A 13,385-nucleotide genomic window follows, 5' to 3' on the forward strand; every position below is an offset into this window, starting at 1 on the left:
AGCAAAAGAAGCAAATCCTGTCTGGCTTCCTCTCCGGCCTTTATTCACCTCCCGTGTAGCTGTGAGTGTGTGAGCCTGCAGGGCCCCATGGAATTGCCTAGAAGTAGGCTGAATCGCTGCAAGGGCTGAACAGCAGTATCGGGCAGGCTCGGGCAACGCGCGGCCCGTTCGGGTTATCGCTTCTCGGCCTTTTGGCTAAGATCAAGTGTAGTATCTGTTCTTATCAGTTTAATATCTGATACGTCCCCTATCTGGGGACCATATATTAAATGGATTTTTTAGAACAGGGAGATGGAAATAGAGCTTGCTCTGTCCACTCCACGCATTGACCTGGTATTGCAGTATTTCCAGGACCGGTGCACCCTTTCCTTATGTGTTGACTAAAAGCAGATTCCAAAAGTGTTTTTTGTCTTTGCTATTGTTTCTGTCTTTCTGAAGGGATCTCCCCTTTTAATCCCATTATTTCAACACCTGTTGGACAATGCATGAGTGATAATGAGCTCATTGATTAAATGCAATTAATGAATAGATTGCCACCTCTTGTTGTGTGTCGTCTGTGTTTCTGTGTTTCCGGCATTTCACATTGGAACACCTCATTCACCTTCCTTGTCTTCTCTCCGCCCTCCCTTTTAGGTAAGTTAAAGAGCTGCACCTGAGCCAGCCACTGATTGATTGATTGATTGATTGATTGATTGATTGATTGATGCAGCACAACAGTCAAATAGTGGAGTGGAGTAGGGGAACAGCAAACAGCCAATAAAGCAGCCCGCCCGCTCGCCTGCCCGCCACAATGGACCTACCTGTGTACACTAGATGGATGTGATGGAATGTACTGTCGTCCCTACATTTCAAGAAGAAGTAAGAATTGCAGTTGCAACAAAGCCTTGCTTGCCTACAAAGAGAGCAGCAATTTGGATTTGTTACTATGTTACCTAGAAGAATAACAAACTGTGCAAGGATGGAGGTTGTAGGAGCAAGGAGAAGTTGTCTGTAAAGTTGGTGGATGCCTATTTTCCATTTTGCAGTCCCTTGTCTCCCTCTTGTGGCCTCCTGGAGGCAACTAGCTGTGCAAAAAAAAGACAGCCTGGCGGCCGGCTGTTGCAGTGTTGCCCTCTCAGGCAACACTGAGTGACTGACTGAGCCTCACCGTCTTATATAAAGTTCAGACGGAACTTTGCACGTGTCATAGTGGAGCCCTCAGGATTCCAGAGCCAGCTTTCTGACATCATAATGGGGCCTCAGAGATAAAAGCCTGGGCCCAGGCAGTGTTGGTCAGTGCTGCTCAGCAGGCAGCACTGGACTGGACTGGATTACAGCTGATACAAGGTGTGAAGGAACAAGGGGTGGCTGTGGGCATGCACTTGCTGCCGCTGCCAGTGTTTATCTGCATGGCAGCAGGGCATTTGGGCGTTGCCAGGAAGGCGTTTTTATGTAGATTCCTCCTCTTTCAGCACTGCATTGTGGTGCAAGCAAAAGAAGCAAATCCTGTCTGGCTTCCTCTCCGGCCTTTATTCACCTCCCGTGTAGCTGTGAGTGTGTGAGCCTGCAGGGCCCCATGGAATTGCCTAGAAGTAGGCTGAATCGCTGCAAGGGCTGAACAGCAGTATCGGGCAGGCTCGGGCAACGCGCGGCCCGTTCGGGTTATCGCTTCTCGGCCTTTTGGCTAAGATCAAGTGTAGTATCTGTTCTTATCAGTTTAATATCTGATACGTCCCCTATCTGGGGACCATATATTAAATGGATTTTTAGAACAGGGAGATGGAAATAGAGCTTGCTCTGTCCACTCCACGCATTGACCTGGTATTGCAGTATTTCCAGGACCGGTGCACCCTTTCCTTATGTGTTGACTAAAAGCAGATTCCAAAAGTGTTTTTTGTCTTTGCTATTGTTTCTGTCTTTCTGAAGGGATCTCCCCTTTTAATCCCATTATTTCAACACCTGTTGGACAATGCATGAGTGATAATGAGCTCATTGATTAAATGCAATTAATGAATAGATTGCCACCTCTTGTTGTGTGTCGTCTGTGTTTCTGTGTTTCCGGCATTTCACATTGGAACACCTCATTCACCTTCCTTGTCTTCTCTCCGCCCTCCCTTTTAGGTAAGTTAAAGAGCTGCACCTGAGCCAGCCACTGATTGATTGATTGATTGATTGATTGATTGATTGATTGATTGATGCAGCACAACAGTCAAATAGTGGAGTGGAGTAGGGGAACAGCAAACAGCCAATAAAGCAGCCCGCCCGCTCGCCTGCCCGCCACAATGGACCTACCTGTGTACACTAGATGGATGTGATGGAATGTACTGTCGTCCCTACATTTCAAGAAGAAGTAAGAATTGCAGTTGCAACAAAGCCTTGCTTGCCTACAAAGAGAGCAGCAATTTGGATTTGTTACTATGTTACCTAGAAGAATAACAAACTGTGCAAGGATGGAGGTTGTAGGAGCAAGGAGAAGTTGTCTGTAAAGTTGGTGGATGCCTATTTTCCATTTTGCAGTCCCTTGTCTCCCTCTTGTGGCCTCCTGGAGGCAACTAGCTGTGCAAAAAAAAGACAGCCTGGCGGCCGGCTGTTGCAGTGTTGCCCTCTCAGGCAACACTGAGTGACTGACTGAGCCTCACCGTCTTATATAAAGTTCAGACGGAACTTTGCACGTGTCATAGTGGAGCCCTCAGGATTCCAGAGCCAGCTTTCTGACATCATAATGGGGCCTCAGAGATAAAAGCCTGGGCCCAGGCAGTGTTGGTCAGTGCTGCTCAGCAGGCAGCACTGGACTGGACTGGATTACAGCTGATACAAGGTGTGAAGGAACAAGGGGTGGCTGTGGGCATGCACTTGCTGCCGCTGCCAGTGTTTATCTGCATGGCAGCAGGGCATTTGGGCGTTGCCAGGAAGGCGTTTTTATGTAGATTCCTCCTCTTTCAGCACTGCATTGTGGTGCAAGCAAAAGAAGCAAATCCTGTCTGGCTTCCTCTCCGGCCTTTATTCACCTCCCGTGTAGCTGTGAGTGTGTGAGCCTGCAGGGCCCCATGGAATAGCCTAGAAGTAGGCTGAATCGCTGCAAGGGCTGAACAGCAGTATCGGGCAGGCTCGGGCAACGCGCGGCCCGTTCGGGTTATCGCTTCTCGGCCTTTTGGCTAAGATCAAGTGTAGTATCTGTTCTTATCAGTTTAATATCTGATACGTCCCCTATCTGGGGACCATATATTCAATGGATTTTTAGAACAGGGAGATGGAAATAGAGCTTGCTCTGTCCACTCCACGCATTGACCTGGTATTGCAGTATTTCCAGGACCGGTGCACCCTTTCCTTATGTGTTGACTAAAAGCAGATTCCAAAAGTGTTTTTTGTCTTTGCTATTGTTTCTGTCTTTCTGAAGGGATCTCCCCTTTTAATCCCATTATTTCAACACCTGTTGGAAAATGCATGAGTGATAATGAGCTCATTGATTAAATGCAATTAATGAATAGATTGCCACCTCTTGTTGTGTGTCGTCTGTGTTTCTGTGTTTCCGGCATTTCACATTGGAACACCTCATTCACCTTCCTTGTCTTCTCTCCGCCCTCCCTTTTAGGTAAGTTAAAGAGCTGCACCTGAGCCAGCCACTGATTGATTGATTGATTGATTGATTGATTGATTGATTGATGCAGCACAACAGTCAAATAGTGGAGTGGAGTAGGGGAACAGCAAACAGCCAATAAAGCAGCCCGCCCGCTCGCCTGCCCGCCACAATGGACCTACCTGTGTACACTAGATGGATGTGATGGAATGTACTGTCGTCCCTACATTTCAAGAAGAAGTAAGAATTGCAGTTGCAACAAAGCCTTGCTTGCCTACAAAGAGAGCAGCAATTTGGATTTGTTACTATGTTACCTAGAAGAATAACAAACTGTGCAAGGATGGAGGTTGTAGGAGCAAGGAGAAGTTGTCTGTAAAGTTGGTGGATGCCTATTTTCCATTTTGCAGTCCCTTGTCTCCCTCTTGTGGCCTCCTGGAGGCAACTAGCTGTGCAAAAAAAAGACAGCCTGGCGGCCGGCTGTTGCAGTGTTGCCCTCTCAGGCAACACTGAGTGACTGACTGAGCCTCACCGTCTTATATAAAGTTCAGACGGAACTTTGCACGTGTCATAGTGGAGCCCTCAGGATTCCAGAGCCAGCTTTCTGACATCATAATGGGGCCTCAGAGATAAAAGCCTGGGCCCAGGCAGTGTTGGTCAGTGCTGCTCAGCAGGCAGCACTGGACTGGACTGGATTACAGCTGATACAAGGTGTGAAGGAACAAGGGGTGGCTGTGGGCATGCACTTGCTGCCGCTGCCAGTGTTTATCTGCATGGCAGCAGGGCATTTGGGCGTTGCCAGGAAGGCGTTTTTATGTAGATTCCTCCTCTTTCAGCACTGCATTGTGGTGCAAGCAAAAGAAGCAAATCCTGTCTGGCTTCCTCTCCGGCCTTTATTCACCTCCCGTGTAGCTGTGAGTGTGTGAGCCTGCAGGGCCCCATGGAATTGCCTAGAAGTAGGCTGAATCGCTGCAAGGGCTGAACAGCAGTATCGGGCAGGCTCGGGCAACGCGCGGCCCGTTCGGGTTATCGCTTCTCGGCCTTTTGGCTAAGATCAAGTGTAGTATCTGTTCTTATCAGTTTAATATCTGATACGTCCCCTATCTGGGGACCATATATTAAATGGATTTTTAGAACAGGGAGATGGAAATAGAGCTTGCTCTGTCCACTCCACGCATTGACCTGGTATTGCAGTATTTCCAGGACCGGTGCACCCTTTCCTTATGTGTTGACTAAAAGCAGATTCCAAAAGTGTTTTTTGTCTTTGCTATTGTTTCTGTCTTTCTGAAGGGATCTCCCCTTTTAATCCCATTATTTCAACACCTGTTGGACAATGCATGAGTGATAATGAGCTCATTGATTAAATGCAATTAATGAATAGATTGCCACCTCTTGTTGTGTGTCGTCTGTGTTTCTGTGTTTCCGGCATTTCACATTGGAACACCTCATTCACCTTCCTTGTCTTCTCTCCGCCCTCCCTTTTAGGTAAGTTAAAGAGCTGCACCTGAGCCAGCCACTGATTGATTGATTGATTGATTGATTGATTGATTGATTGATTGATTGATTGATTGATTGATTGATGCAGCACAACAGTCAAATAGTGGAGTGGAGTAGGGGAACAGCAAACAGCCAATAAAGCAGCCCGCCCGCTCGCCTGCCCGCCACAATGGACCTACCTGTGTACACTAGATGGATGTGATGGAATGTACTGTCGTCCCTACATTTCAAGAAGAAGTAAGAATTGCAGTTGCAACAAAGCCTTGCTTGCCTACAAAGAGAGCAGCAATTTGGATTTGTTACTATGTTACCTAGAAGAATAACAAACTGTGCAAGGATGGAGGTTGTAGGAGCAAGGAGAAGTTGTCTGTAAAGTTGGTGGATGCCTATTTTCCATTTTGCAGTCCCTTGTCTCCCTCTTGTGGCCTCCTGGAGGCAACTAGCTGTGCAAAAAAAAGACAGCCTGGCGGCCGGCTGTTGCAGTGTTGCCCTCTCAGGCAACACTGAGTGACTGACTGAGCCTCACCGTCTTATATAAAGTTCAGACGGAACTTTGCACGTGTCATAGTGGAGCCCTCAGGATTCCAGAGCCAGCTTTCTGACATCATAATGGGGCCTCAGAGATAAAAGCCTGGGCCCAGGCAGTGTTGGTCAGTGCTGCTCAGCAGGCAGCACTGGACTGGACTGGATTACAGCTGATACAAGGTGTGAAGGAACAAGGGGTGGCTGTGGGCATGCACTTGCTGCCGCTGCCAGTGTTTATCTGCATGGCAGCAGGGCATTTGGGCGTTGCCAGGAAGGCGTTTTTATGTAGATTCCTCCTCTTTCAGCACTGCATTGTGGTGCAAGCAAAAGAAGCAAATCCTGTCTGGCTTCCTCTCCGGCCTTTATTCACCTCCCGTGTAGCTGTGAGTGTGTGAGCCTGCAGGGCCCCATGGAATTGCCTAGAAGTAGGCTGAATCGCTGCAAGGGCTGAACAGCAGTATCGGGCAGGCTCGGGCAACGCGCGGCCCGTTCGGGTTATCGCTTCTCGGCCTTTTGGCTAAGATCAAGTGTAGTATCTGTTCTTATCAGTTTAATATCTGATACGTCCCCTATCTGGGGACCATATATTAAATGGATTTTTAGAACAGGGAGATGGAAATAGAGCTTGCTCTGTCCACTCCACGCATTGACCTGGTATTGCAGTATTTCCAGGACCGGTGCACCCTTTCCTTATGTGTTGACTAAAAGCAGATTCCAAAAGTGTTTTTTGTCTTTGCTATTGTTTCTGTCTTTCTGAAGGGATCTCCCCTTTTAATCCCATTATTTCAACACCTGTTGGACAATGCATGAGTGATAATGAGCTCATTGATTAAATGCAATTAATGAATAGATTGCCACCTCTTGTTGTGTGTCGTCTGTGTTTCTGTGTTTCCGGCATTTCACATTGGAACACCTCATTCACCTTCCTTGTCTTCTCTCCGCCCTCCCTTTTAGGTAAGTTAAAGAGCTGCACCTGAGCCAGCCACTGATTGATTGATTGATTGATTGATTGATTGATTGATTGATTGATTGATGCAGCACAACAGTCAAATAGTGGAGTGGAGTAGGGGAACAGCAAACAGCCAATAAAGCAGCCCGCCCGCTCGCCTGCCCGCCACAATGGACCTACCTGTGTACACTAGATGGATGTGATGGAATGTACTGTCGTCCCTACATTTCAAGAAGAAGTAAGAATTGCAGTTGCAACAAAGCCTTGCTTGCCTACAAAGAGAGCAGCAATTTGGATTTGTTACTATGTTACCTAGAAGAATAACAAACTGTGCAAGGATGGAGGTTGTAGGAGCAAGGAGAAGTTGTCTGTAAAGTTGGTGGATGCCTATTTTCCATTTTGCAGTCCCTTGTCTCCCTCTTGTGGCCTCCTGGAGGCAACTAGCTGTGCAAAAAAAAGACAGCCTGGCGGCCGGCTGTTGCAGTGTTGCCCTCTCAGGCAACACTGAGTGACTGACTGAGCCTCACCGTCTTATATAAAGTTCAGACGGAACTTTGCACGTGTCATAGTGGAGCCCTCAGGATTCCAGAGCCAGCTTTCTGACATCATAATGGGGCCTCAGAGATAAAAGCCTGGGCCCAGGCAGTGTTGGTCAGTGCTGCTCAGCAGGCAGCACTGGACTGGACTGGATTACAGCTGATACAAGGTGTGAAGGAACAAGGGGTGGCTGTGGGCATGCACTTGCTGCCGCTGCCAGTGTTTATCTGCATGGCAGCAGGGCATTTGGGCGTTGCCAGGAAGGCGTTTTTATGTAGATTCCTCCTCTTTCAGCACTGCATTGTGGTGCAAGCAAAAGAAGCAAATCCTGTCTGGCTTCCTCTCCGGCCTTTATTCACCTCCCGTGTAGCTGTGAGTGTGTGAGCCTGCAGGGCCCCATGGAATTGCCTAGAAGTAGGCTGAATCGCTGCAAGGGCTGAACAGCAGTATCGGGCAGGCTCGGGCAACGCGCGGCCCGTTCGGGTTATCGCTTCTCGGCCTTTTGGCTAAGATCAAGTGTAGTATCTGTTCTTATCAGTTTAATATCTGATACGTCCCCTATCTGGGGACCATATATTAAATGGATTTTTAGAACAGGGAGATGGAAATAGAGCTTGCTCTGTCCACTCCACGCATTGACCTGGTATTGCAGTATTTCCAGGACCGGTGCACCCTTTCCTTATGTGTTGACTAAAAGCAGATTCCAAAAGTGTTTTTTGTCTTTGCTATTGTTTCTGTCTTTCTGAAGGGATCTCCCCTTTTAATCCCATTATTTCAACACCTGTTGGACAATGCATGAGTGATAATGAGCTCATTGATTAAATGCAATTAATGAATAGATTGCCACCTCTTGTTGTGTGTCGTCTGTGTTTCTGTGTTTCCGGCATTTCACATTGGAACACCTCATTCACCTTCCTTGTCTTCTCTCCGCCCTCCCTTTTAGGTAAGTTAAAGAGCTGCACCTGAGCCAGCCACTGATTGATTGATTGATTGATTGATTGATTGATTGATTGATTGATTGATTGATTGATTGATTGATTGATGCAGCACAACAGTCAAATAGTGGAGTGGAGTAGGGGAACAGCAAACAGCCAATAAAGCAGCCCGCCCGCTCGCCTGCCCGCCACAATGGACCTACCTGTGTACACTAGATGGATGTGATGGAATGTACTGTCGTCCCTACATTTCAAGAAGAAGTAAGAATTGCAGTTGCAACAAAGCCTTGCTTGCCTACAAAGAGAGCAGCAATTTGGATTTGTTACTATGTTACCTAGAAGAATAACAAACTGTGCAAGGATGGAGGTTGTAGGAGCAAGGAGAAGTTGTCTGTAAAGTTGGTGGATGCCTATTTTCCATTTTGCAGTCCCTTGTCTCCCTCTTGTGGCCTCCTGGAGGCAACTAGCTGTGCAAAAAAAAGACAGCCTGGCGGCCGGCTGTTGCAGTGTTGCCCTCTCAGGCAACACTGAGTGACTGACTGAGCCTCACCGTCTTATATAAAGTTCAGACGGAACTTTGCACGTGTCATAGTGGAGCCCTCAGGATTCCAGAGCCAGCTTTCTGACATCATAATGGGGCCTCAGAGATAAAAGCCTGGGCCCAGGCAGTGTTGGTCAGTGCTGCTCAGCAGGCAGCACTGGACTGGACTGGATTACAGCTGATACAAGGTGTGAAGGAACAAGGGGTGGCTGTGGGCATGCACTTGCTGCCGCTGCCAGTGTTTATCTGCATGGCAGCAGGGCATTTGGGCGTTGCCAGGAAGGCGTTTTTATGTAGATTCCTCCTCTTTCAGCACTGCATTGTGGTGCAAGCAAAAGAAGCAAATCCTGTCTGGCTTCCTCTCCGGCCTTTATTCACCTCCCGTGTAGCTGTGAGTGTGTGAGCCTGCAGGGCCCCATGGAATTGCCTAGAAGTAGGCTGAATCGCTGCAAGGGCTGAACAGCAGTATCGGGCAGGCTCGGGCAACGCGCGGCCCGTTCGGGTTATCGCTTCTCGGCCTTTTGGCTAAGATCAAGTGTAGTATCTGTTCTTATCAGTTTAATATCTGATACGTCCCCTATCTGGGGACCATATATTAAATGGATTTTTAGAACAGGGAGATGGAAATAGAGCTTGCTCTGTCCACTCCACGCATTGACCTGGTATTGCAGTATTTCCAGGACCGGTGCACCCTTTCCTTATGTGTTGACTAAAAGCAGATTCCAAAAGTGTTTTTTGTCTTTGCTATTGTTTCTGTCTTTCTGAAGGGATCTCCCCTTTTAATCCCATTATTTCAACACCTGTTGGACAATGCATGAGTGATAATGAGCTCATTGATTAAATGCAATTAATGAATAGATTGCCACCTCTTGTTGTGTGTCGTCTGTGTTTCTGTGTTTCCGGCATTTCACATTGGAACACCTCATTCACCTTCCTTGTCTTCTCTCCGCCCTCCCTTTTAGGTAAGTTAAAGAGCTGCACCTGAGCCAGCCACTGATTGATTGATTGATTGATTGATTGATTGATTGATGCAGCACAACAGTCAAATAGTGGAGTGGAGTAGGGGAACAGCAAACAGCCAATAAAGCAGCCCGCCCGCTCGCCTGCCCGCCACAATGGACCTACCTGTGTACACTAGATGGATGTGATGGAATGTACTGTCGTCCCTACATTTCAAGAAGAAGTAAGAATTGCAGTTGCAACAAAGCCTTGCTTGCCTACAAAGAGAGCAGCAATTTGGATTTGTTACTATGTTACCTAGAAGAATAACAAACTGTGCAAGGATGGAGGTTGTAGGAGCAAGGAGAAGTTGTCTGTAAAGTTGGTGGATGCCTATTTTCCATTTTGCAGTCCCTTGTCTCCCTCTTGTGGCCTCCTGGAGGCAACTAGCTGTGCAAAAAAAAGACAGCCTGGCGGCCGGCTGTTGCAGTGTTGCCCTCTCAGGCAACACTGAGTAACTGACTGAGCCTCACCGTCTTATATAAAGTTCAGACGGAACTTTGCACGTGTCATAGTGGAGCCCTCAGGATTCCAGAGCCAGCTTTCTGACATCATAATGGGGCCTCAGAGATAAAAGCCTGGGCCCAGGCAGTGTTGGTCAGTGCTGCTCAGCAGGCAGCACTGGACTGGACTGGATTACAGCTGATACAAGGTGTGAAGGAACAAGGGGTGGCTGTGGGCATGCACTTGCTGCCGCTGCCAGTGTTTATCTGCATGGCAGCAGGGCATTTGGGCGTTGCCAGGAAGGCGTTTTTATGTAGATTCCTCCTCTTTCAGCACTGCATTGTGGTGCAAGCAAAAGAAGCAAATCCTGTCTGGCTTCCTCTCCGGCCTTTATTCACCTCCCGTGTAGCTGTGAGTGTGTGAGCCTGCAGGGCCCCATGGAATTGCCTAGAAGTAGGCTGAATCGCTGCAAGGGCTGAACAGCAGTATCGGGCAGGCTCGGGCAACGCGCGGCCCGTTCGGGTTATCGCTTCTCGGCCTTTTGGCTAAGATCAAGTGTAGTATCTGTTCTTATCAGTTTAATATCTGATACGTCCCCTATCTGGGGACCATATATTAAATGGATTTTTAGAACAGGGAGATGGAAATAGAGCTTGCTCTGTCCACTCCACGCATTGACCTGGTATTGCAGTATTTCCAGGACCGGTGCACCCTTTCCTTATGTGTTGACTAAAAGCAGATTCCAAAAGTGTTTTTTGTCTTTGCTATTGTTTCTGTCTTTCTGAAGGGATCTCCCCTTTTAATCCCATCATTTCAACACCTGTTGGACAATGCATGAGTGATAATGAGCTCATTGATTAAATGCAATTAATGAATAGATTGCCACCTCTTGTTGTGTGTCGTCTGTGTTTCTGTGTTTCCGGCATTTCACATTGGAACACCTCATTCACCTTCCTTGTCTTCTCTCCGCCCTCCCTTTTAGGTAAGTTAAAGAGCTGCACCTGAGCCAGCCACTGATTGATTGATTGATTGATTGATTGATTGATTGATTGATTGATGCAGCACAACAGTCAAATAGTGGAGTGGAGTAGGGGAACAGCAAACAGCCAATAAAGCAGCCCGCCCGCTCGCCTGCCCGCCACAATGGACCTACCTGTGTACACTAGATGGATGTGATGGAATGTACTGTCGTCCCTACATTTCAAGAAGAAGTAAGAATTGCAGTTGCAACAAAGCCTTGCTTGCCTACAAAGAGAGCAGCAATTTGGATTTGTTACTATGTTACCTAGAAGAATAACAAACTGTGCAAGGATGGAGGTTGTAGGAGCAAGGAGAAGTTGTCTGTAAAGTTGGTGGATGCCTATTTTCCATTTTGCAGTCCCTTGTCTCCCTCTTGTGGCCTCCTGGAGGCAACTAGCTGTGCAAAAAAAAGACAGCCTGGCGGCCGGCTGTTGCAGTGTTGCCCTCTCAGGCAACACTGAGTGACTGACTGAGCCTCACCGTCTTATATAAAGTTCAGACGGAACTTTGCACGTGTCATAGTGGAGCCCTCAGGATTCCAGAGCCAGCTTTCTGACATCATAATGGGGCCTCAGAGATAAAAGCCTGGGCCCAGGCAGTGTTGGTCAGTGCTGCTCAGCAGGCAGCACTGGACTGGACTGGATTACAGCTGATACAAGGTGTGAAGGAACAAGGGGTGGCTGTGGGCATGCACTTGCTGCCGCTGCCAGTGTTTATCTGCATGGCAGCAGGGCATTTGGGCGTTGCCAGGAAGGCGTTTTTATGTAGATTCCTCCTCTTTCAGCACTGCATTGTGGTGCAAGCAAAAGAAGCAAATCCTGTCTGGCTTCCTCTCCGGCCTTTATTCACCTCCCGTGTAGCTGTGAGTGTGTGAGCCTGCAGGGCCCCATGGAATTGCCTAGAAGTAGGCTGAATCGCTGCAAGGGCTGAACAGCAGTATCGGGCAGGCTCGGGCAACGCGCGGCCCGTTCGGGTTATCGCTTCTCGGCCTTTTGGCTAAGATCAAGTGTAGTATCTGTTCTTATCAGTTTAATATCTGATACGTCCCCTATCTGGGGACCATATATTAAATGGATTTTTAGAACAGGGAGATGGAAATAGAGCTTGCTCTGTCCACTCCACGCATTGACCTGGTATTGCAGTATTTCCAGGACCGGTGCACCCTTTCCTTATGTGTTGACTAAAAGCAGATTCCAAAAGTGTTTTTTGTCTTTGCTATTGTTTCTGTCTTTCTGAAGGGATCTCCCCTTTTAATCCCATTATTTCAACACCTGTTGGACAATGCATGAGTGATAATGAGCTCATTGATTAAATGCAATTAATGAATAGATTGCCACCTCTTGTTGTGTGTCGTCTGTGTTTCTGTGTTTCCGGCATTTCACATTGGAACACCTCATTCACCTTCCTTGTCTTCTCTCCGCCCTCCCTTTTAGGTAAGTTAAAGAGCTGCACCTGAGCCAGCCACTGATTGATTGATTGATTGATTGATTGATTGATTGATTGATGCAGCACAACAGTCAAATAGTGGAGTGGAGTAGGGGAACAGCAAACAGCCAATAAAGCAGCCCGCCCGCTCGCCTGCCCGCCACAATGGACCTACCTGTGTACACTAGATGGATGTGATGGAATGTACTGTCGTCCCTACATTTCAAGAAGAAGTAAGAATTGCAGTTGCAACAAAGCCTTGCTTGCCTACAAAGAGAGCAGCAATTTGGATTTGTTACTATGTTACCTAGAAGAATAACAAACTGTGCAAGGATGGAGGTTGTAGGAGCAAGGAGAAGTTGTCTGTAAAGTTGGTGGATGCCTATTTTCCATTTTGCAGTCCCTTGTCTCCCTCTTGTGGCCTCCTGGAGGCAACTAGCTGTGCAAAAAAAAGACAGCCTGGCGGCCGGCTGTTGCAGTGTTGCCCTCTCAGGCAACACTGAGTGACTGACTGAGCCTCACCGTCTTATATAAAGTTCAGACGGAACTTTGCACGTGTCATAGTGGAGCCCTCAGGATTCCAGAGCCAGCTTTCTGACATCATAATGGGGCCTCAGAGATAAAAGCCTGGGCCCAGGCAGTGTTGGTCAGTGCTGCTCAGCAGGCAGCACTGGACTGGACTGGATTACAGCTGATACAAGGTGTGAAGGAACAAGGGGTGGCTGTGGGCATGCACTTGCTGCCGCTGCCAGTGTTTATCTGCATGGCAGCAGGGCATTTGGGCGTTGCCAGGAAGGCGTTTTTATGTAGATTCCTCCTCTTTCAGCACTGCATTGTGGTGCAAGCAAAAGAAGCAAATCCTGTCTGGCTTCCTCTCCGGCCTTTATTCACCTCCCGTGTAGCTGTGAGTGTGTGAGCCTGCAGGGCCCCATGGAATTGCCTAGAAGTAGGCTGAATCGC

General features: G+C 47.9%; 9 non-coding genes across 9 annotated transcripts; all 9 read left to right on the top strand.

Moving 5' to 3' along the window:
- The first annotated feature begins 175 nt into the window (after positions 1 to 175).
- On the top strand, positions 176 to 367 carry LOC142687305 (U2 spliceosomal RNA). The gene has a single exon (XR_012856544.1). It is a non-coding gene; the product is annotated as a U2 spliceosomal RNA (small nuclear RNA).
- Positions 368 to 1,643: 1,276 nt separating this feature from the next.
- Positions 1,644 to 1,834, top strand: LOC142687207 (U2 spliceosomal RNA). Its single transcript, XR_012856455.1, has one exon. It is a non-coding gene; the product is annotated as a U2 spliceosomal RNA (small nuclear RNA).
- A 1,280-nt stretch (positions 1,835 to 3,114) lies between these two features.
- On the top strand, positions 3,115 to 3,305 carry LOC142687302 (U2 spliceosomal RNA). The gene has a single exon (XR_012856541.1). It is a non-coding gene; the product is annotated as a U2 spliceosomal RNA (small nuclear RNA).
- Positions 3,306 to 4,581: 1,276 nt separating this feature from the next.
- Positions 4,582 to 4,772, top strand: LOC142687208 (U2 spliceosomal RNA). The gene has a single exon (XR_012856456.1). It is a non-coding gene; the product is annotated as a U2 spliceosomal RNA (small nuclear RNA).
- A 1,300-nt stretch (positions 4,773 to 6,072) lies between these two features.
- LOC142687209 (U2 spliceosomal RNA) lies at positions 6,073 to 6,263 on the top strand. Its single transcript, XR_012856457.1, has one exon. It is a non-coding gene; the product is annotated as a U2 spliceosomal RNA (small nuclear RNA).
- A 1,284-nt stretch (positions 6,264 to 7,547) lies between these two features.
- On the top strand, positions 7,548 to 7,738 carry LOC142687210 (U2 spliceosomal RNA). The gene has a single exon (XR_012856458.1). It is a non-coding gene; the product is annotated as a U2 spliceosomal RNA (small nuclear RNA).
- A 1,304-nt stretch (positions 7,739 to 9,042) lies between these two features.
- Positions 9,043 to 9,233, top strand: LOC142687211 (U2 spliceosomal RNA). Its single transcript, XR_012856459.1, has one exon. It is a non-coding gene; the product is annotated as a U2 spliceosomal RNA (small nuclear RNA).
- A 1,272-nt stretch (positions 9,234 to 10,505) lies between these two features.
- LOC142687212 (U2 spliceosomal RNA) lies at positions 10,506 to 10,696 on the top strand. The gene has a single exon (XR_012856460.1). It is a non-coding gene; the product is annotated as a U2 spliceosomal RNA (small nuclear RNA).
- A 1,280-nt stretch (positions 10,697 to 11,976) lies between these two features.
- LOC142687213 (U2 spliceosomal RNA) lies at positions 11,977 to 12,167 on the top strand. The gene has a single exon (XR_012856461.1). It is a non-coding gene; the product is annotated as a U2 spliceosomal RNA (small nuclear RNA).
- Positions 12,168 to 13,385: the final 1,218 nt, after the last annotated feature.

This window comes from Rhinoderma darwinii, assembly GCF_050947455.1.
Source record: "Rhinoderma darwinii isolate aRhiDar2 chromosome 5 unlocalized genomic scaffold, aRhiDar2.hap1 SUPER_5_unloc_21, whole genome shotgun sequence".
Taxonomy (NCBI): Eukaryota; Metazoa; Chordata; class Amphibia; order Anura; family Rhinodermatidae; genus Rhinoderma; species Rhinoderma darwinii.